The sequence below is a fragment of the Sinocyclocheilus anshuiensis genome, unplaced genomic scaffold (genome assembly GCF_001515605.1).
Source record: "Sinocyclocheilus anshuiensis isolate Anshui unplaced genomic scaffold, SAMN03320099.WGS_v1.1 scaffold413, whole genome shotgun sequence".
Classification (NCBI taxonomy): Eukaryota; Metazoa; Chordata; class Actinopteri; order Cypriniformes; family Cyprinidae; genus Sinocyclocheilus; species Sinocyclocheilus anshuiensis.
Window position 1 is genome coordinate 550325 of NW_015536481.1, and position 23325 is coordinate 573649.

General features: G+C 39.9%; 1 pseudogene; it reads left to right on the top strand.

Moving 5' to 3' along the window:
* Positions 1-253: 253 nt before the first annotated feature.
* On the top strand, positions 254-22222 carry LOC107683753 (sodium-dependent lysophosphatidylcholine symporter 1-A-like; annotated as a pseudogene).
* Positions 22223-23325: the final 1103 nt, after the last annotated feature.

The following is a 23325-nucleotide window of genomic DNA, read 5'->3' on the forward strand; positions in this document are numbered from 1 at the left end:
TTCTGGGCTCATTCTGTTACTAGTCCTGGGCTTTGGCCCAGGGTCAAATCATGATCTTATGATATGAGGCACCTGATACTTTGGAGTATCCCCCACTTGTTAATCTACCTTATTAAGGACAATTTATTTATAAGGGCAATATATATATAAATGAGAAGATGTTGTTATATATATTTTTTAGTGAAAAATGTTCATCGTTCGCCTGCGTGTGCACATCTTTCGATGCGTGATGGCGAATAAATAAAAGCGCGTGGGCGTGGACACAGACACTTGACTTCAGCATTCAAACGAGGCAGAAGCGGAGAACAGCATCTCGTTTTGCAAGAATAAAGCAGCTCGCTCTGCTCCTGAAATAAAAATACCTCTGATTAGTGTTATGGCAAGGGGAGAGGGAGCCGAACAGTTCTCATCCGGTTTGTTACCTACAGCCAAAACTGTCAATCAAAATGGAATTAAAATGCCTAAGGTAGGTTACCTGGATATGAATGAAATCACTGATGTTTGATTTTTTTTGCACTATGTATTTTTGGCTCCAAGGTACTTTATAGAGCAGATGGTGGGGTTAACTGATAAGGCGGGAGTTTAGATTGATGTCGAATATAATGACTAAAACAGCACGTGCCATACGCACGCGACCGTTAAAGGGATACTCCACCCCAAAATGAAAATTTTGTCATTAATACTGAATGCAAGCAGCGTATGCTATTCTGTGTCAGCCGCAAGCAAGATGTATTAAAGGTAGGGTATGCAATTTTTCAAAAACACTTTAGAAAACTGATTCTGGCCGAATAGCAAAACAAACTTGTAGCCAATCAGCAATAAGGGGCGTGTCTACTCGTGATGTGGAGGAGAGAGCATAAAAAAAGGATATTTTAAACAGAAATGTCAGGCTTCTGAAAAGTATGTTCATTTCTATGCACTCAATACTTGGTTGGGCCTCCTTTTGCATGAATTACTGCATCAATGCGGTGTGGCATGGAGGCAATCAGCCTGTGACACTGCTCAGGTGTAATGGAAGCCCATGTTGCTTTGATAGCGGCCTTCAGGTCATCTGCATTGTTGAGTCTGGTGTCTCCCATCTTCCTCTTGACAATACCCCATATATTCACTATGGGGTTCAGGTTAGGCGAGTTTGCTGGCCAATCAAGCACAGTAACACCATGGTCATTGAACCAGCTTTTGGTACCTTTGGCAGTGTGGGCAGGTGCCAAGACCTGCTGGAAAATGAAATCAGCATCTCCATAAAGCTTGTCAGCAGAAGGAAGCATGAAGTGCTCTAAAATTTCCTGTCACTGACTGTGGAAACTTCACACTGGACTTAAAGCAACATGGTTTCTGTGCCTCTCCACTCTTCCTCCAGACTCTGGGACTTGATCTCCAAATGAAATGCAACATTTACTTTCATCTGAAAAGAGGACGTTGGACCACTGAGCGACAGTCCAGTTCTTTTTCTCCACAGCCCAGGTAAGACGCTTGACGTCTCTGGTTCAGGAGTGGCTTGACACGAGGAATGCGACATTTGTAGCCCATGTCTAGGATTCCGCTGTGCGTAGTGGTAAATTTTCTATCTGTCTGTTCTATCTAATAGTAATTGTAAAGCACAAGGCAAAACTGCATATTGTTAATGCAGCTATTTCCCAACAGACCTTTGTTCTCACAGAGACGAGAGTAAAGGTGGGGTATGTATTTTTTAAAAAACGCTTTAGAAAACTGAGCCCGTTTAAATATTGTATCAGTTTTCCAGCGCTGGAGAGAACTCGAGGCCTGCGATCGGATGCCGAGGTTGCAGCAGCAGCAGTTTTCTGTCGGGGATTTGTCGTGCTGCGCCGCATCCAGTGTAGACAGCATCACTGATTATAATGAGTTCATTGTATTTTGTCGCCAGACTCTGCTATGGAAGCCCATTTCCGCCACTGAATAAAAAATAACAAAAAGGTTATTGCGACTTTTTATCTCACAATTCAGACTTTTTTCACAGAATTGTGAGATATAAACTTGCAATTGCGAGTTATAAAGTCAGAATCGCAAGATATAAAGTCAGAATTGCAAGATATAAACTCACAATTCTGACTTTTTTTTCTCGCAATTGCGAATTTATATCTCGCAATTCTGACTTTTTTTTTCTCACAATTCTGACTTTTTTCACAGAATTGTGAGATATAAACTTGCAATTCTGAGAAAAAAAAGTCAGAATTGTGAGTTTATATCTCAGTTCTGACTTTTTCTCAGACTTAATGTCTCGCAATTGCGAGTTTATATCACGCAATTCTGACTTTATTTGTCAGAATTGCGAGTTTATATCTCACAATTATGACTTTATATCACACAATTTATTTTTTATTCAGTGGCGGAAACGGCCTTTCATACTCTGCTGACCATGTGCAGGTTCTCAGTGTGTAAAGAGACTGGTGATTTTTGAGAGGCGGTATTAACATCACTACTGCAATTTTTTTTATTTTATTTATATGTTTGAAGTTTAAAATCTACGGAAGAGGATTAGGGCCAAGCAATAATAAAAAAAAAAAGTCTCGAGATTAAAGATATTGTAACGTTCTCCGACAAGGACGAGGCATTTTGATTTACAAGGGGTGTTTATTTGGGCTGTTGTCGGCCACAACCCACGCCGTACACACCCCGACTTCTAAGAGAACCGCACTTGAACCAGCGAGGCACCCTTTCTCCCCCCTCCTTCCCTCTCTTTCTCCTTACACACACACAGGGGCGGAGCCTCTTTTCACATCCAACTCGAACATCCGATAACAGTTCGCAACACTAACATTAAGCACATTGTTATCTATAACACAACATGCTTGAACATGCTACACTACCCCCCTCTTACTGAAGTCCTCGACCCCGAGGACAAAGTCTCTAAACCTGACTGGGGGTCTCCTCTTCCTCCTTGGACGCCCCATGAGGAGCGTGTGAGCTTGGCTTTCCAGTAATGATTCCTCTGAGCCCTGCGAACGATCACCCTGAGGGGTGTTGGACAGCGATGTCACCTGCTGGCCGCTACTAGCCATATCAGCTGAGTCGATAACCCCCTCTGACCCCCTTGGAGTCCCAGCGTTTTGTGACAGAAGTACTGTGCTGCCCTGCGGTGTTGCAGCGCCCCGGTAAGGAGCCAGCCTATCTCGATGCAGTACCACTTTGCGCCCCCGAGGAGGCAACTGTACACAATACACAACCTCCCCCAGCTTTTCCAATACTGGGCATGGTCCCACCCAGTGGCTGTCCAGCTTCGGGCACCTCCCTTTTTTCCTTACTGGGTTGTAAACCCAAATTAGCTCCCCCACCCCAAAGTCACGCCCCCGGGTGATGAAAACCAATGAGAGCCAGCCACAAGGTCCAAACATTCATCCACGCGGGGAAGAGGGTACGAGTCTTTCCGTGTCACTGCGTTGAGCCTCCGGTAATCAACGCAAAAGCGCCACTCCCCCCCCTTCTTCGGGACCATGACTACTGGGGATGCCCAGGGGCTCTCAGAAGGTTCTATTATACCGGCACGCTGCATCTTCACCAACGCCTGCTCCGCAGCCTCCTGCCGTCCTAAGGGCAATCGTCTCGGTCGCTGACGTATGGGCGCTGCGTCCCCTGTGTCGATATTGTGTTGTACCAGGGAAGTTTGACCCAGGTCCCCTTCCTCACAGGCAAAACAGTCCCGGAACTCCACTAACAGCTCCCACAACTGTTCTTGTTGTTGCGTGCCCAAATCGCTGGAGCTTCTCTGCATTATCTCTCGCAGCACTCCCATTGTTTCACCCTCTCTCCCAGAAGCAGACCCAGGCCATGTGTGTAGTAACAGGGGCTCCTGCAGGGACGCACTGGGTGGTGCTGTGCAGCACGAGTCATCCTTGTCATCTAGGTGACATGCCCAAAACCCAACCGCAAGTCCATCAGTGTGACAAGCTCCTGGTGGCCTCATTTTTACCACGTGACCATTGCTAAAACTCAACGTGGCCTTGGACAGGTGTAACTGACAGCCATGGTCCCTCAAAAAGTACACATTAGCTATCCACACTGTATGCTGTATGTTCATGCCCCCCACAGTCAGTGTCAACAGCCCCTTCCCTTTCATTGGTGCCAGCTCACCAGTTACTGTGCGGAGCTGAACTACTGTGTCTTCTAGCTGCGTTCCATCTGCGTTCCATCTGGCACCACATCAGGACGAACCACAGTCACTGTAGACCCTGTGTCAACTAGGGCGGTGCATTCAATGCCATCAATGCAAATGGGGATATGGCAAAAATCTGATATGGCTGTTCTGCCCACCACGACCACCCCATGTTCCTTAGTTCCATTATTCATTGTGGGCCAGTCTGTTTGTTCTGGTGACGAGCGGGACATGGGCCTGGGGGTCTGCAGCGTCCCGCCTACTGCGCTCCCTTTCTGTTTCCCGAATTCTTAGCCAGCGTAGGTGTTGAGCTAAATCTCAGAAATGGCCAGCAAAGGCGGGCCTGTGTCTGCCGCCTGGGTGGAGGCAACGACAACCCACGAATCATCTCTGTAATCTCATTCAGCCACTCAGGTTTTGGAGATGCCATCCCACCCCCTCCAGCTGCCCTGATGGTGGGGGAGGGGCCAATTGCTGACCCTTGCATTGCTGCTTCAACTGCCATTTCTCTCTCCAGTGCCAACTCCAAGGCCTCTGCCAAATCACGTGGGCGTGCGAGCTGTGTATGTATGCGCAGCTCTGCTGGAGAAAGAGCTCTAATGAACTGATCGCGGGCCAGCTCGCTCTGCACTGATGGTGGAATATGTGCATAAGCTCGCCTTGCTAGGGATTCAATATCATTGGCCAGAGCCCGTAGTGGTTCTCCTGGAATTCTCTGACGGCTGTGCAACTCAGAAGTTCAGATCGGAAACATTGTCCAAAGCGGCGTCTCAACGCACCAACCAATGCACTATAATCAGCCCTCTCACTCGTGTCAAGCAGCAACAAACATGAAAGTGCATCATCTGTCAGACAAAGAGCAAGCTGAAGGGCTTTCTGTTCCTCTGACCAAGCAAATGCATGAGCTAATAACTCAAATTGGGCATGAAAAGCCTCCCAGTCCGATCTGCCAGAGTATTTTGGTGTTTTTATTCCAACCGGCTGATTCGGTTCATGGGCGCCGCCATTATTGTTTACTTTTAGTCCCGTCACTTCTCGCGAGATCGACGCGCCGGCGCCAGCAGCGACTGACGTCATGGCGTTCGGCAGCGGCGGGTAATGGCAGCTCACTTTCTCGCTCGCAGCCGCGGCCTCACACGGCTCCTTTTTCACTGAATTTGCCATGTACTGATTGGAAATCGCCGCGGTGTGCACACCAAACATATGCACAGCCCCAGCTCCAGCATAACCGTCATCTTCCTCCATCTTAATACGAACTGTATTATCCATTCTCACCAGCGGCCGATAGAAGCTACTCCGCTAATGCCCGCTCAGTCAGGACTCAATCAGCGACTGCCCTTCCTGCAGTCTTCGAAAAATTTTTTTTGTCTTTTTCTTCTGACACCAGTTGTAACGTTCTCCGACAAGGACGAGGCGTTTTGATGTACAAGGGGTGTTTATTTGGGCTGTTGTCGGCCACAACCCACGCCGTACACACCCCGACTTCTAAGAGAACCGCACTTGAACCAGCGAGGCACCCTTTCTCCCCCCTCCTTCCCTCTCTTTCCCCTTACACACACACAGGGGCGGAGCCTCTTTTCACATCCAACTCGAACATCCAATAACAGTTCGCAACACAAAAATGAACACAGTGCAACACTAACATTAAGCACATTGTTATCTATAACACAACATGCTTGAACATGCTACAATATTATAATGCGATATTAAACTCGTTAAATTTCAAGAAAAATGTCTAAATAAAATGTTGTTAATAAAATCATTACATTTTCGAGAATAAAGTCATTGAGTTTTGAGAAAAACTTGTGAAATTTCGAGAAAGTTGAAATAAAATGCTGAAAATAAACACATTCGTGTCATGTTTATTTGAACGTTTCAGTCAGTGTCTGCAGTGGCATTGGTCCTAGGGAGTAGAGCTCCTGAAGGTAGTTTCTGATGCGATCAACTAGAGTTTGAGTCTATTACTTTAGGATCGTTGATGGTTGTGTACACCTCCATCCATAGAACGAAACGACTGTAACCATCTGCCGTATGCCAGAATGCCGTATGGTTTTAGTTTAGGGCAGCGCTATTTGCGCTAAGTGAATAGCAATAGATGCTGTTTACACTACATGAAAATAGTGATATATTATATTTACACTAAGTGAAAGCAGCATTTTTAGCGTATTTAAGTGAAAATAGCGATTCAATTTACGCTATGTAAAAGTATCAGATCTTTGCAATAAGTGTAAATAGTAATTAGATGCTATTTATACTTATAAATAGTGACAGATCCTATTTGCACCTCAGTATTGTACATTAACAGGATGCAATAATAACAGGGTGTAAATGATTATATTTATTAAATTATAAATACTTTTATCATTATTAAACACTCGTTAGGCACTTTACTTCCACTTTTAGAACATTTTCTTCATTATTATTGAAAATAAATTCTAATGTGATATGTGATGGGAAAAGTGAGAAGAGCGAGCTCGGCAAAAGCCGGAGTGACAGATACTATTTGCACCTCAGTATTGTACATTAACAGGATGCAATAATAACAGTGTAAATGATTTTATTAAAATTATTAAATCGATGCTGCCTTATTGGGACAACAAAGCCCTCCCTATATCCTACGTATCCCTAAATCTACCCAATGAATATATCATTATTAAACACCTATTAGGCAGTTGATTTCCACTTTTCTGATGTGATATGTGATGAAAAAAGGAAGAAGAGCGAGTTCGGCAAAAGGCAAATTCGAACTCTGGTCGTTTGCATCGTGTATACATTCATGAGCATTACTCTCTACGACCTACGCCACTGCAGACGCTGAATAACACTCTCCAACGGGATCAAATGAATATGACACGAGTGTGTTTATTCTCAGCATTTTATTTTAACACAAAAATATTGTAACACAAAATTTAACAAGTTTTTTTTTTCTCGAAACATAACGAGTTTATTCTCAATATTTAATTTTGAATGTTTTACTCGAAATGTACCATGTTTTTTTCGCAAAACACAACAACTTTATTCTCGAAATTGAATGAGTTTATTCTTAACATTTTATTTAGACTTTTTTTTTCCTCGAAAAACTGTGAGTTTTTAATCTCAAGATGGTTTTATTTTTTTTTGAATTACTGTTTGGCCATAATCCTCTTTTGTAAAAATCTGGTGACTCTGTGACTGGTCAAAGTTGACTGACAAAGCATATACCAAGTACATTTGTGGAGAACTAATCTCAGTCAGACAACTGATGCTACAGTAATTTCGGTGTTCTGTACTTTCTAGTAATATACAGTAGCCAATGAGTGCACATAGCTACCTGTAGTTTAAGCATTAGTGGTTGACATTACTGTGCAGGCTGAGGCATTTAAGGTCAAGCAATTGCAGAGATTTTGGTCTGAAATGGTGAAGAGAGGGGGACCAATGAGAATAGTAAACTACAATAAATCTCACAATGTGAGATCACGGTCTGTTGCAGCATTTTCCAGTCAGAGGAAGGAATTCCATAAGCATCTAACTAGACCACCTAAATGAACGACAATTGTGCAAGCAGCCAAGCAGTGACATTAGAATGAAGGATACCCTTAAAATGCAGGTAGAGGAGTTAAAAGTCCAGTTTATCTGTAATGTCCCTTTTTAAGAGCTTCAAATGGAAAGTCACAAAAACAGAATCCAAGCTAAATCAACTCCTCCAGTTAGGATTTTATCGTGTTCTCTTGCAGTGAAAAGTTCACCGGTCTCTCATGGATCTTGTTTTACTTGCTACAATCACTGTCATTGTCTATCCTTTTATAATCTCGTTTTTTGTCCTCCTTTCAGCTCTCACCACAGCAGGAGAGGAAAAGAGCTCTGACTGTGTGGAGTAAGGTGTATTTTGCAATCGGAGGGGCTCCGTATCAGATCACAGGCAGCGCCCTGGGCTTCTTTCTACAAATCTTCTTGCTTGATGTGGCACTGGTGAGCATACATATGGAAACACTATAACTGAATGGCAGAGGATCTATACCGTGAGACCTCAACACCTGATTATAAAAATAAACTGGCTCAGTGATCATTTTTGTTACTGTATCATATCACTCTACATCACTAGATAGAATGGTGAGAAAATTATCTCTCCTTGCTATAATCAAACAAAGGAAGAGAACAATGGCCCAGAGCCTCAGAAACAATTGTGGGAGAGAAAGAAAAAAGAGCATGTGAGAGGGCAGAAAGCAGATATATAACTGCTCTGTCTTGCTGTGTACTGCATCCTTGTGACTTTAACAGTCCTCAACTCCAGTTATCTTGATCAAAACTCCTGCTGCCTCATTATTGCAACAGTTTCCATAGCGATAACCAATCAGATCTTCTCATCCGAGTCTGCCGAGCAAATGAAGGATTGGCACCAGATGAAGTGTGATATGGTTAAAGAACTATCAAGTTTAGTCAAATCAAGTAGATTTTATTTTTGTGTAGCACTTTTCACAATACACATTGTATATACCAGGGGTGCCCAAACTCGGTCCTGGAGGGCCGGTGTCCTGCAGAGTTTAGCTCCAACCCCAATTAAACACACCTGAACCAGCTAATCAAGCTCTTATAGGCATACTAGAAACATCCCAGCAGGTGTGTTGAGGCAAGTTGGAGCTAAACTCTGCAGGACACCGGCCCTCCAGGACCGAGTTTGGGCACCCTTGGTATATACACACACAATACACAAAGCAGCTTTAAATAAAATAATGTTGTTAATGTTCTTCAAAATCATTATTTTTCTAGTCATTGTACTGGAATCTATATTTGATACATTTAGAGAGCAATGCTGTGTGTAAATCCTACAGTAACTAATGACCGAATCTGTCTTTCTAGTTAGATCCCCTCAATGCTTTTGTGATTCTGTTTGTGGGTCGGGCTTGGGATGCTGTGACTGATCCTACAGTTGGGTTTTTAGTAAACAGAACCCCATGGACACGGCACGGACGCATGATGCCCTGGTATGTGATTGTCAGAAATGCACACCATGAAATGATATTGTAATGTGTGCTGGATGTGCAATATGCATGATACTGTTTTCTAAATTCATTAGGAAATTAAAAGGAAATTAAAACTCTGTATCTACTAAGCTGGAACTCTGGGATTGGGTGGGTATTCACAGAAAGAGAGATGTATTTGAGACCGAGAAATGAGCAGTAGCCATGGTGATCCAAGCCGAATCCATCTGCTCTGGATTGTGTACAGGAGGTTACTAGAGTGTGCAAGAGCACCACGTGTTGTCATTTCTCTGGGATTTTGCTGACTGTTTATGCATGCACTAAGATGTGGCATGAAAACTAAAAAGCAAAAATCTTCAATCCCCACCAGTAAGCCAATAGAAAAGGGCACACACACACCCTCACACTCCATGTAGGAACTTACTGGTTCTTTTTTTATTAGCGTTCATTATGAAACACTAGCCACTTATAACAGTAATGAGAAAATAATACTTTTTTAATGGTATGAAATAGAAACTTGTTAGTAAAATGAATTGATTGAAGATTATGTTGTCACACCAATATTTAGTTTGTGCAGTATGAATGCAGTCATTCAAAACGAGATCAGATCGAGGAGTTGAAGTGAAATACAATGCAAACAGGAAATAGGAAGTCGTGGCCTAATGGTTAGAGAGTCGGACTCGTAACCCAAAGGTTGCGGGTTCGAGTCTCGTACCGGCAGGGATTGTAGGTGGGGGGAGTGAATGTACAGCGCTCTCTTCCACCTTCAATACCACGACTGAGGTGCCCTTGAGCAATGCACCGAACCCCCAACTGCTCCCCTGGCGCCGCAGCATAAAAATGGCTGCCCACTGCTCTGGGTGTGTGTTCACGGTGTGTGTGTGTTCACTGCTGTGTGTGTGCACTTTGGATGGGTTAAATGCAGAGCACTAATTCCAAGTATGGGTCACCATACTTGGCCTCACGTCACAAATCTATTGTTATATTTGTAAGGTGTGCGTGTGTGTATTAAAGGGTCATGAAACCCCCTGTTTCAGAACTGGTTAGTTCTCGCCACAGTTTTAAAAAACGCTAAAAAAAGTTGGTGTGGTGCGCAGCGGAGCGGAGGGGGAAGAGGGGAGACAGACAACACACACAGCTTCGCGTTCAGACAGTTTAATTTCGCTCCCATCGAGTTAAAAACACAAATAAATGCACAGCCATTTGCACTCAATCGAAAACCTATATATGAACGCGCTTTTGCACCTCTGATCATTTTTAAGGCTTATTCTATGGCGTTTATATAAGCCTTTTGACTGATTGTGTCACAGAGCTGTAAAAACGGTTACACTCACTGAATGAATCGCATTTGTGCCGAACTCGTATTACAAAGCATAAACAAACACTCTCCTCCGATCCATGAACGTTTCTCTCAGTTAAAGGTGGGGTGAGCGATTTCTGGTAGCCAATGTTCATATTTCAAATCACAAAAACAAACACGTCCTACCCCAAAAGGGCCTCGCCCTTATTTTGATAGCTCCGCCCCACACATACGTACGCAACCCAGGCAACGATTAGTTCTGTGAAACAAAGCAAAACCAATGCTACACCGTGTCTACACCGGATGTGAGCGGCGCGGTGCGACGCGACAAAATACAATGAACTCATTATAATCAGTGATGCTGTCTACACTGGACGCGGCGCGGCACGACAAATCCCTGACAGAAAATTGCTGCTGCATTCTATTTATGACGTATTGACACAAATTTCAAATGATTTTCAACGGTCGCTTTATCGCGTCCAGTGTAGACGAACTTTAGCTGTTGTGGCGCGACGTGACAACTGTCGCGTCTGGTGTAGACACGGTGTTACTCACCTATCGAGAAGAAACAAAGCAACCTCAGCGTCCGATCGCAGGCCTTCCACTCCTTGAGTTCTCTCCAGCGTTGGAAAGCTGATCCGATATTTACACGGGTCCTACTTCTTGCCTTATCGTAAGCCTTCTTTTGTTCTGCAGACATTTTCCTTTTTTGTTTTTTATCAGCCATCTCTATCTTTCTATCGTCGCTCGCCTCGGCTAATGTCCTTCCTGTGCACTGAGTGCTCTCTCATCCCCATCATGAGTAGACACGCCCCTTGCTGCTGATTGGCTACAAGTTTGTTTTCGCCATCTCTATCTTTCTGTTGTCGCCCGGCTCGGCTAATGTCCGTCCTGTGCACTGAGCGCTCTCTCCTCTGCATCATGAGTAGACACGCCCCTTACTGCTGATTGGCTACAAGTTTGTTTTAGTACTCGGCCCGACTCAGTTTTCTAAAGCGTTTTTGCAGGGCCGTTTCTAGCCATTTTGATGCCTTAGGCCAAATCCCTATTAGCAGTCCCATCCCCATCCCACTCCCACTCCCAAACAAGAAAATATAAGATTACATACAAAATAACATAAAACTGATTATGTAAACACTCAAATCTTAAATAACAACCTTGACACATTTCCAAATTATATTTGCATATAGGTTATTATAATTTCTTTTCAGACATTTTTTCAGTTTCTTGTCACATTCAAATTGGTTGTCATAGTAACGACACTAATTTGTGGAGATTCAGCACATTGTGTTTTACACAAATCTGAACGCATTATTTGGAAATGGATAGGATAAACATTTTGAACAATTTATTATCTGTAATACCATTATAGCCACTGGATGCCTGTATAGCTCTATGTAACAATCCCTAGTTTCTAAGAAATTGTCATCACACATAAATTAATTTTATTCCATTTGGATTGGGATACATGTTTAGATATTATCAATGGTTACTTTTTGTCTTTATCTGTTTTTTGTTCAGTTGTTTTGTCAGTTATTGCATTATTTCAGTCAAATATAAAACCCTTTGTTACCTCAAACTACATATAAAAGCCTGATTAGTGGCATAAAAGTAATCAGAATGCTGCTACTTGTTCCTTTGTTAATCATTGATGCATGAACTTCCTTTTTAAATAACAGGACACTCTGCCCTCTATGTGTGACGCTGCTCCCATTAAGCACTGTTGGAAGTGAATTAATTGATTCAGCATTTCGACACTTCTGTAAGGATGCGTTAAATTCGACAAAGCGTTTTAATAAAGGATGTATTGATCTTGTGAATTAGCAAATTTTACTACACCAATATTTTTTAATTGGCTGTTAAAGTTTGTTGGGAATATTACACAACACGCTGATCCTTTAACAATGCATTGGCACAAAAACACACATTTTGGACCGATTTCACAACATGATTTCTCGACTGCCACAAATACTGCCTAAACAAAATACAGATTTTTTTGATCTAATGATGTTGTTAAGCACTCCAAATGCAAACTTTGCATGCAACAATCAGGCAGCAATTGACAGCACTCTGATCCAGTGGCATACAGGCATCGTCAGAATGACAGTACTGTAGCCCAATGATGTTGGGGGATCCAATGGGGGCAGCAATCATATTTCACGGTGGCCGTGCCACTCATCACAACCCTGCTAAAATGTAGCACCAGTACATGCGCTCATTGGCGCCACCTCCTGCTGGTGGTGCCCTAGGCGACCGCCTAGCTTGCCTATGCCTAGAAACGGTACTGCGTTTTTGAAAAAATACATACCCCACCTTTAATGTGCGCGATGTCATCTCACTGTCTGAAGCGTCTGTCATAGCAAATCAGCACATGCTGTTGTGAATAATTAAGCGAAGCGTCTTCTCATAGGATAAGAACGCGCAGTCTCATGAATAATTTAATAGACACCGATGCGTCATCCATGTACTATAGTCCTTTGCCACGTCACAAATTGTGACGTCAACACGATGTAGATTTTAAACCCGGAAGATGAAAATAGCGCAAAAAAGCTTAAAATTAACCAGTTTTCTCCAAGAGTTAAAATCATCGGATGCTAACTTTATCACCTATGATGTGCAACAGAAAAACCTCTGCTAAAATCTCAGAAAAAAGTAGTCTGGGGTTTCATGACCCTTTAATGGCATGTGGGAAGACGCATGTTGAGTGCAGAAAAAACCTCTTGTTTTCTGATTGGCTCAGCCGACCACACCACCAGAATTGACCAATCAGAGTGTAAGCAGCGTGCAGGAGATAAGAGAGAGGCAGTTTAAAACGGTTGTTTGTTTATGCTGTGTAAGACCGTTTCAGTTTTGAGTGTACTGTTCATATGAGGAACAGACCACCTTGACCACAATGAGAATAAATAAATGTAAATGTTTTTAAATATTTTTTTAGAAATATGTATTTTAAAAATCTATTTAATTAAAATATTAGGAATTAAAAAATGAATGTACAAATATATAAAAATGTAGGCTAATGCAATATCTGGCAGCCACATACATTGGAAAATATGGATGAGAATGACAGAAGACTGTTAATGAGACATTGCATGTTTTTTTATAGGATGTGATGCATCATTGTGTATTTTGATTCAGGTCTGATACATTTGGACAATTTGTTTCAAAAATAAATTTCATTCAGATAAATTGGTCATATTTTGACCATGTTGTCCCTTCTCAATAGTCTGTATGCCCATTCAGTCAGTTCAGAAACTAAAAATTGTAGGGCTGGGAGATATGGCCAAAAAAATTATCATGATAAAATCTTTTAAATCAGTCGATATCGATAATTATCACGATAGATTTCAAATCTTTATTTCTTTCAAGTTTAAAGGCAGATTTTTGCTCCTAAGTGAAAGCTATAAACCAGACGGTTAATTGTGGTTTTAAACTACTCTTTATGGTCAGAACATGACAAACACTTAACGTTTTTAAATTCTTTACACTTTTCCAGTCATTTTTCCTTAGCAAAATAAATATCTTAATAGAAAAATGTATTTATTCGTTTCTGCATGCTCTGAGTGATTTAGTTTCAAATCATGAAACAGGTTTTTGTTGCCTGACTTTGATTACGCAGGCTGCAATATTAATAAATGGTCTTCCATAGTAGGATAAATTTAGGTCATGATAACCACAGTTAAAACCACACATATATAACCACACAAAATATAACTATATGGTTTCTAGGTTATTGTATGAAAAACAAACACATGTGTGTGGCGCTGCAGAGCCGGCATTTTGATGTAGAACCCGGATGTGCTGCATCTTGTTTACAAGCAGAGGAATGCACATGCATACATCATGGTACTCTCATGAACGTGTGTTGAAGACTGACACGGAAGAGAAGAAATTGTTGAATGAAGCCGTTATTTTTGTTTTTCTTGCACACAAAATCTATTGTAGCTTCATAAAAATTAAGGTTCAACCATTTTAACGATGTCCATACTATCTTTCTGGACCTTGAACGTGGTAGTTGCATTGCGGCCTATGCAGGGTCAGAAAGCTCTTGGTTTTCATCAAAAATAACTTAATTTGTATTCCGAAGACGAACGGTCTTAAGGCTTTGGAGTAGAGACCTGCACTCCCGCGGGAGGACCGCGGGACCCAACGTAACAGGGTGCGGCGCGGGACAACTCTTGATGGGCGAGTGCGGGTGCGGGCGGGAAGAGGCTCGTGTGTGTGCGGGATGCGGGAGAATAAAATGATTTGCAGGACTCCCACAAAATAGAAATGATCTAAACATAAAGTGTTTAAAACATATAAATTGATGCATATATTTAATGTGATATAACCGAGCTTTATGAGATCGCGATTAACTGAGATGTCAGCTTTTAGTGATAATAAAGGAAGCGCTGCTCGCATTCTGCCGATTATTTTATGCGGGCTTTTGCGGGCGGGAGTGAGACAAAACATGAATGTCACGGCGGGAGCGGGACCAGATAAGATATATTTCTGCGGGAGCGGGCGGGCGCGGGACAGAATCTTGCGGGAGCGGGACTGAAAAATCCGTCCCGCGCAGGTCTCTAGTTTGGAACGACATGAGGGTGAGTAATTAATGACAGAATTTTAATTTTTGGGTGAACTGTCCCTTTAAAGGAATTTGCTTCTTATAGTCATTTGTTTGTAGCTCATACTACACCGATTGTGCTGTATTTATGAAACCCATTACATTTGCAAAAACATGTTTATACAATGGAGCACACGGCATGAAAAATTACTGCATCCCAAAATGCAGTGTGGCCAACACAAATTCTGTAGTCTCATAGAGAAGAAAGATCAGCTTATTGTAAGAGGTTTTTCTCTCCCGCTGTATACACTGCTGTCATTGTCAGTCTGAACCATTGATTTCGAAGCGTCTCTTATTGGTCACTGTTTTCTTAGTAGACTATCTGATCGGATTAGTGCCCAGAATGTTGGAATGAGGTGGTGTGATTAGAAATCCTTTTCACGGCCTGCCAAACTCTAGCTGGCTCGGTTAGTTAAACATCTAATGATAACCCCGCGCAGCAGAGGCTCTCGTTCAGAGCCACAGGGGAAAGATCAGTGAACCTCACAGAGATGAGATTCGCACTCCTTACCTCACTTAACCTCATACAGATGAGTTAATGCACATGTACACGCACCATTGTGACAATATTCACCCTCAAACATCAAATGAGCAGAGATGCTGTGTGGGGTTTTTACATCAGTTCTTAACCAATCGGTTCTTTCTCGGTTATTCCCCTAAAACTCAACATCTGTAACACGCCTTAGTACAATTAGATGAAGATGCATAGATGCAAACTCCTCACCTTTCGGTGAAAATTCAACTTTTTGAGATCAAAATAGGTAACCAACGAGATTCGTGTAGATCCGATGAGTAGTATCAACTCAATTCTGTACCCGCTCGAAGTCACAGTTAATAGATTAGGTGTAATCTATTAACTACACATAAAATCCATCTTTTTAATTAAGTAGGCCTACCAGATACGGGTGTCATGCCATAAAATATTTTTAATACGATTGACTTTGTATTTAGCATGAATTTAATAAAAACATTATAAGTTAGCCTACTAATTATAATACTTTCATTGTACCGAAAGAGAGCAAAGAACATTTACATTATCAAAGAACATTAAAATTGACGTCTAGCCAGAGTTCAAACACTCTCAAAAACTCTGATTATAATCACTGAAGCTGTTTACACTGTGAAATGCATATCTTACATTCGTACGCACATCTGCACTTGTTGTTTCTGAGCAGAATTCAGTCAGCGACGCAGTGAACAAAACTCCGGTGTTTCAGCGATGACTCATCTGAAAGCCTCTGATTGGCCATTGCATTCATAAGCTCAACAGAATCATGTGTGATTGGTTATAACGCGCAGCGCTGTAAAACGCATATGTCTCCGGCCAGCCAGCGAACGCAGATTTGAATTTAGCAGCTAGTGATGTGACACGCACATCACACCTGTGTGTTTGTATCAAATATAAAAAAAATATTATAAGGCTATTTTTCTCTGTTGGAAGCTGCATTCAAAATCCACTTGGCTCAGAATTTTGAGAGGGCACGTGCCCCCTCGGTTTGAATGGGCATGACGCCTCTAAGTTATGCTATAACGGAAGCGCCCTTTGCTCGGTTTTTACTTCATTTACAGTTTGAAGAAAAGTGTAAGAGGACCAAACCGTCCACGTATACTGTTTCAGGAATGACAAACGCGAGTGTAAAAAATTACGTGAGTGAATCTGCTAAATTGATCTGCGATTGACTGTGATAACTGTAGCAATGGACGGAACGAACTATCTGACATGCCTATCTCAAAACTATGGAAGCCCGTTTCCGCCACAGTTGAGAAAAAATATAATTCTGTAAGTCATAATAATGAGAAACTTTCTCAAAATTATGACTTAGTATCTCGTTATATTGAGAAACTTTCTCGTAATAATGACTTCGTTTCTCGTAATAATGAGAAACTTTCTCGTAATGATTTAGCCTAATCCACAAAAAAAAAAAAACCTAAACAAGACTTACTCGACGCATGCGCAACGCAAGAGTGACAGCACGCTAGCGACATCTGTTGGTCAAAGCCATGCAGGAACACCGCAAACATTGCTTTGTTCTGTAATCTAAAGTGTATAATGCTATATATAGTCTGTCATTTAATAACGATTTCAGATAGATTATCTGTATGTAGTCTTTTGTTAATTTCAGGTCTATGTAAAGTGTATAATGCAGTGTATATTCTATCATTTAATAACGATTTCAGATAGATTATCTGCATGTAGTCTTTTGTTAATTTGTAGCACTTACCAACAAGTTACTCTGCCAGACAATGATCATGGCTTCAGATATAGAAGAATATATTCCAACAAAAATCACACGCATTTTATGAAGAAATGAAAGCCATTACACATATAAACTTAATGAATAGATGTTCATTTTTCATTTCTTCATAAAATGCCTGGATTTCTTAACTGAAATATTGGTCTGGAATGTTTGAAGCCATAACTATCTGGCAGAGTAACTATTACACAAAATACTACATACAGATAATTTATCTGAAATCGTTATTTAATGACGGACTATAGCATTATACACTTTAGATTACAGAACAAAGCAATGTTTGCGGTGTTCCTGCATGGCTTTGACCAACAGATGTCGCTAGCGTGCTGTCACTCTTGCGTTGCGCATGCGTCGAGTAAGACTTTTTTTTTTTGTGGATTAGGCTAAATCATTATTATGAGAAAGTTTCTCATTATTATGAGAAAATAAGTCATTATTATGAGAAAAAAGTTTCTCAATATAACGAGATACTAAGTCATAATTTTGAGAAAGTTTCTCATTATTATGACTTACAAAATTATATTTTTTTATTCAGTGGCGGAAACGGGCTTCCATACAAAACAGCTGTGCTTTAAGTGATGAAAGAGTAAATTCAGAGTAACAAAACTACAGCAGCAACAAGTCTGTGTTGCCTTTAGCAGCTTCTGCAGGTAAAGATAACGTAAAGCTCTTTTTTTTGATGTGTCCTTTTTTTAGGCAATGTTTGAAAAAAGGAGTTTTTAAATTTAAATCTAAAAAAAAGCATGCATTATTTAATTATTATACCATTAATAATTAACTTAATTTGTAGTTAACTAGTTAAGTATTTAAATAATTAACCTTACTAGGCTGTTGGGGTGGGTGCTCGTCTTTGTCACCTTTTTCACCCATGATGAGTTTGCATCCCTGATGATGACTGCTTTCTCTCCGCAGGATTCTGATGTCCACCACACCAGCTGTGTTGTGTTATTTCCTGATATGGGTGGTTCCGCCTATAGAGGAGGGAAAGATGATGTGGTATCTGCTCTTCTACTGTCTCTTCCAAACTCTCCAGACAGTTAGTACACATTCTTGTAGTTTTTGAGGAATTAAATGTAACATTATATTCTACGATGTTATATATTTATATACGTCAACTGTCAATATATGTCAACTACTTGTCAAACATTTGGACACTATAGAAAAGGGCTAATCTAAACATTTATGCTTAAATGCTTAAAATTAGGTATGAATGTCTTTTCAACTAATATTTTAATACTAAAACTAATATTTTAACTACGCGAAATTATTTTTAATACAATAATATAATTTTTTTTTTCTTTTTTTGAAAAATGGATGAATAGGACAGCATACATAGGATGCACCTGGCATACAAGTTTTGTTTAAATCACATATTCATACTTCCATTTGTGTTGTTTTGTAGTTTTATTGTATAGTAAAGAATGAGAAGGTGTGTCCAAACTTTTGACTGGTAGTGCATAATAATTGCATTAATTCATTTGCATATTTATGCCGTTCTGTTGTGAGCCAGCAATGAGTAACTCTGTGTGTGTGTTTGTGTGTGCAGTGCTTTCATGTGCCATACTCGGCTCTGACCATGTTCATCAGCATTGAGCAGAAGGAACGAGATTTAGCCACAGCATACCGTAAGAGCATTTACACACATTTTAATGCCTTGCTGTTGCAATCGGCTACATAATACATGCAACAAACACATTATAACTGTGAAATCAAGAAACATTTATTATTATTATCAATGTTGAAAAAAGTTGTGCAATTTTTTTGTGGAAACCATTAAACATTATTTTCAGGATTCTGTGATGCACAGAAAGTTCAAAAGAACAGCATTTTTTTTAAATAATGCTTCTGTAACCATTTAAAGGTCTTTACTGTCACTATTGATCAATTTAATACATCCTTGCTGAATAAAAGTTCTAATTTCTTTAAAAAAAAAACAGTTGAATAATAGTGTATTATGTATGACACCTGTTCTTCCCAGCATAAACAATTTGACTGTTTTAGTGATGTCTTTTCTGTTCTCTCTCTCTTTCAGGTATGACTGTAGAGGTGTTGGGTACAGTAATTGGCACTGCCGTTCAGGGGCAGATTGTAGGCATGGCCAACACACCTTGCATTAACAGCACATCCCCGACCAATGGCTCCAATCACTCTATGCATGGCAATAACTCTCTGATCTTACGATCAAAGTATTTAACGAGGTGAGTGGGGCCGTGGTCGTTATAAAGCAGAAGACATTTCATATCTCATCAACCTCTAGCACCTGAATTATCATCTCTCTCTCTCTCTCTCTCTCTCTCTCTCTCTCTCTCTCTCTTTTACAGAGGCATGCGTATATGATTGCATCTGCAGTCATAAGTTTGATCTATGTTTTGTGTGCTGTTGTGCTGTTTTTCGGAGTGAGAGAGCAGGACAGTGAGTTACTTCCCTTCACATACTGTACACATTCACATTATTCACGTTCAATACAAAATATGGAATACAAAAACATAAAAATAAGCTAAGATAGACCATGAGTTACAGTGATTTTAAGTAACAGTGATATAATGGTAATACTTTTATTACATTAGCTAATGCATTAAGTTTCATGAACTAACAATGATCAGTACTTTTACATTGCTTATTAATCTTTGTTAATGTTACTTTCTACATATACTAACACATTTTAACATTTCAAGTTGTTTAAAATAACATTAGTTGAAGTATTATAAATAGAATAGAATACAATAGTTTTATTGTCGTTGTTTTTGAAACAACGAAAGACTATTTAGCAGCTCACAAGGTTTGGCATAATAAAAAAAGTACAGATACAAATAGAAATATTCAACAAGAAGAGAGGTAATCCAGAAGGAAATATATACAATGATAGTGCAAAATATCGTACTATAAAATATATACAATTATTTGTGCCAGACAGAGTACATTGTGCAAATATACAATGTAGTGCTGAAAAAAATAAATAAATACACATTTACATTTACATTTAGTCATTTAGCAGACGCTTTTATCCAAAGCGACTTACATATCAGCATATATACACATATATATATGTGTATACTAAATATTAAGGATAGCTATATACGTATATACAGTGGGTACGGAAAGTATTCAGACCCCCTTAAATTTTTCACTCTTTGTTATATTAAAACAAAGAGTGAAAAATTTAAGGGGGTCTGAATACTTTCCGTACCCACTGTATATATATATATATATATATATATACACACGCACATACACATGAACATGTATTGATGGATCCAACAATAGTATATTTATAAATTAACACCAAACCTAGATTAATAAATGCTATGTATTCAGTGTTAGTTGATGAGACCAAATGCATTAATTAATCCTAACGAATTGAACCTTATTGTAAAGTATACCTATGTAATACCTATAAAGGTAAACAAATAAAATATTTCATATTTGTGTTATGTTTTATTTTTGATTGTTTTGATTTGCTGATTGATTGTTTATTATTTTTAAATATTAATAATTTTACTTTTTATATTAAATTTTTAGTTTTATAATTTAAATATTGCCCTTTCAGTAACTCATGAACTCCCTGCAGTTCTCTCATGAAGCCCTAGGGGTTCGCGAACCCAGGTTTGGGAAACCCTGGTTTAATTGTAGGCTGTTTACATTTCACCATGAAACTTGGTGTATTAACACTGAATGTGTATTTTGATGCATTTAATGTTTTTCCTCTGTCTTTTTCAGATCAGAGTGGTTTGGAAGAACAGAAGCATGTGTCATTTCAGACAGGTTTGCGGCTGGTGATAGGTCATGGGCCGTATGTGAAACTGGTGCTGGCCACCCTCTTCACTTCTCTGGCCTTCATGGTAAGAAGAACACTTTAGAATGCATCTAAAAACATGTCAGTGTCTTTTGAAAGGCACACTTATACTTATTTTAATTCCTGTTTTATGATGAAAGATATCTCGTTCCACATCATTTACAAAAGATGCAAAATTTGTGTTTTAACTAGATTTTAACTAGATAGTATTTACATTTATACATTCAGCAGGACACTTGTACCCAATGTGACTTCATTTGCTAGTTTGTTATACATGGGAACCTAACTCATGATGCTAGTGCTCATGTTGCTAATGCCATTCACTAAAATGAACATAAATCATTCATACAACTAATAATGACCTTTTCTTATTTTGCTGGAGATTATTCACATTTTTTGTGCAATGTTCAAAAATTAGTAAGGAAAATGTAATTAAATATTCTGAATGTGGTAGTATATCAAGACATTTGGATTGTATTATGTTAAAAAATAAATAACTTTATTAAAAACCAAAAGACCCTTCATTAAAACAAACAAATTAAGATAGTTTATCTACATATTTTATATATACAGTACCATTGAAAAATTAATAGTTTTATTCAGCAAGGATGTATTAAATTGATCAAAAGTGATAATACACGCATTTATAATGTTACAAAAGATTTCTATTTCAAATAAAAGCTGTTCTTTTGAATTTTCTATTCATTAAGAATCCTGAAAATCTGTATCATGGTTTCCACAAAAATATTAAGCAGTTGTTTTCAACATAGGGCTGGGCGGTATATTGAGTTTGTACGATATATCGATATATTCTTTATATGTGTTACGGTATGAGGCAATACTGTTTATATCGATATACAGTAGTTTGATACGAGCGCAATCAGTGCATCCGAGGAAATATAGTGGAGGACACAGACTCAGCCGCTGCGGAGAAAGTGCATAATCCAATTTGTTCTAAACATGTGACAAGCTTTATATTAAGGGCTTTAAAAAAACTTATGTAAGATATAGTATGGTTTATAGTTTCGTGTACTTTAAAGCGGCTTGCCCCGTCAGATGCTCTGACAGAGGCTCTACTTGAGCTGTTTAATGTGTTTGAGATGTGCTGTTTTCCTTAATGCATAACTTACATTTTACAGGTATATTCTCCATCTGTATTTCCATTTTGCTGTCAGGAGTGCATGACCCTTCTTCGCTAATCTCCGCTAAACTTCAGTACTTCACAGACTTCAGTGAACGAGCGCCGCCGTGCGCATGCGTGCCAAACAGACGGAGTGCAATAATTCTGACTAAAATATATATTTCACTGAAATATTTGTAGTTGGACAATGTGACATGTAGAATTTTAAACCTTACAAGTAAGTGTCTTTTTATGATAGCACTAACTGTAAAGTGACTGTAATGGGGTAATCAAAACAGCCTAATACAAATCTGTGCTTTTGTTCTTATTTGTTTTCATTTTTATTTTAGTGAATTTAAATGCTGTTTCATGCATTCAGAGTTGTTTACACTGTTAAAGAGTTGGGTTCTCATGCTAAGCATGGACAACGTTTCAAAAAACAATTTGGATGTATGACGGAGTATTTCTGTGCCAAAAATCGTACTTCCGGGTTCGTACAAGTTTCGGAGAGTTTTTTTCGATCGTGGCTCTTCATGATGTAGACGAGGGTGGAACTCCTTATATGGGCATTTCTCCCGGAAGTGGAGCGCACCCGCGCACGCATCGACCAGGGCGAGAGCCAGATCGCGCCCTTCAACGCGCTTCTTCCGGCGGCAGCGCTGCACGGGAAGAATGTCTCCAATCCAAAGAAGTGTGTTTTTGGTTGTAAGGGAAAGATAACTTTGTTCAGCTTCCTAAAGAACCCAGCGTTATGTAAACAGTGGATACAGTTTGTTTTTCCGGGGCAGCAACGGAGTTTCACAAGTGTGTTTGTTGACAAATGTTTTCTAAACAAGGCCCAGTTCGTTGCTGGATTTGGTTTGATACTGAAAGATGGAGCGGTCCCAGCTATAAACGATCCCAGTCATGATTCAGAACTGCATCTGTTTTGTTGGCATTCGGCGCCCAAGTGCTCGTCACTCTTTAGCTCCGCCCACGGCGCGCCTCCAGGAGCTCTGCTTTTTCTGGAGAGAATCGTAAAGCTGTATCTTTTTTATAAATATGATAAAACTAAAGCCTTTCGGAGATATGAAGGATGCAGTACTATATAGGTACTCAAGATTAACATGAGATTGGGTGAAACTGTGTGTGTTTTGCCCCCTTTAACTTCTGCTTTAAAAGCATTATTTTTGTTTTTAGATT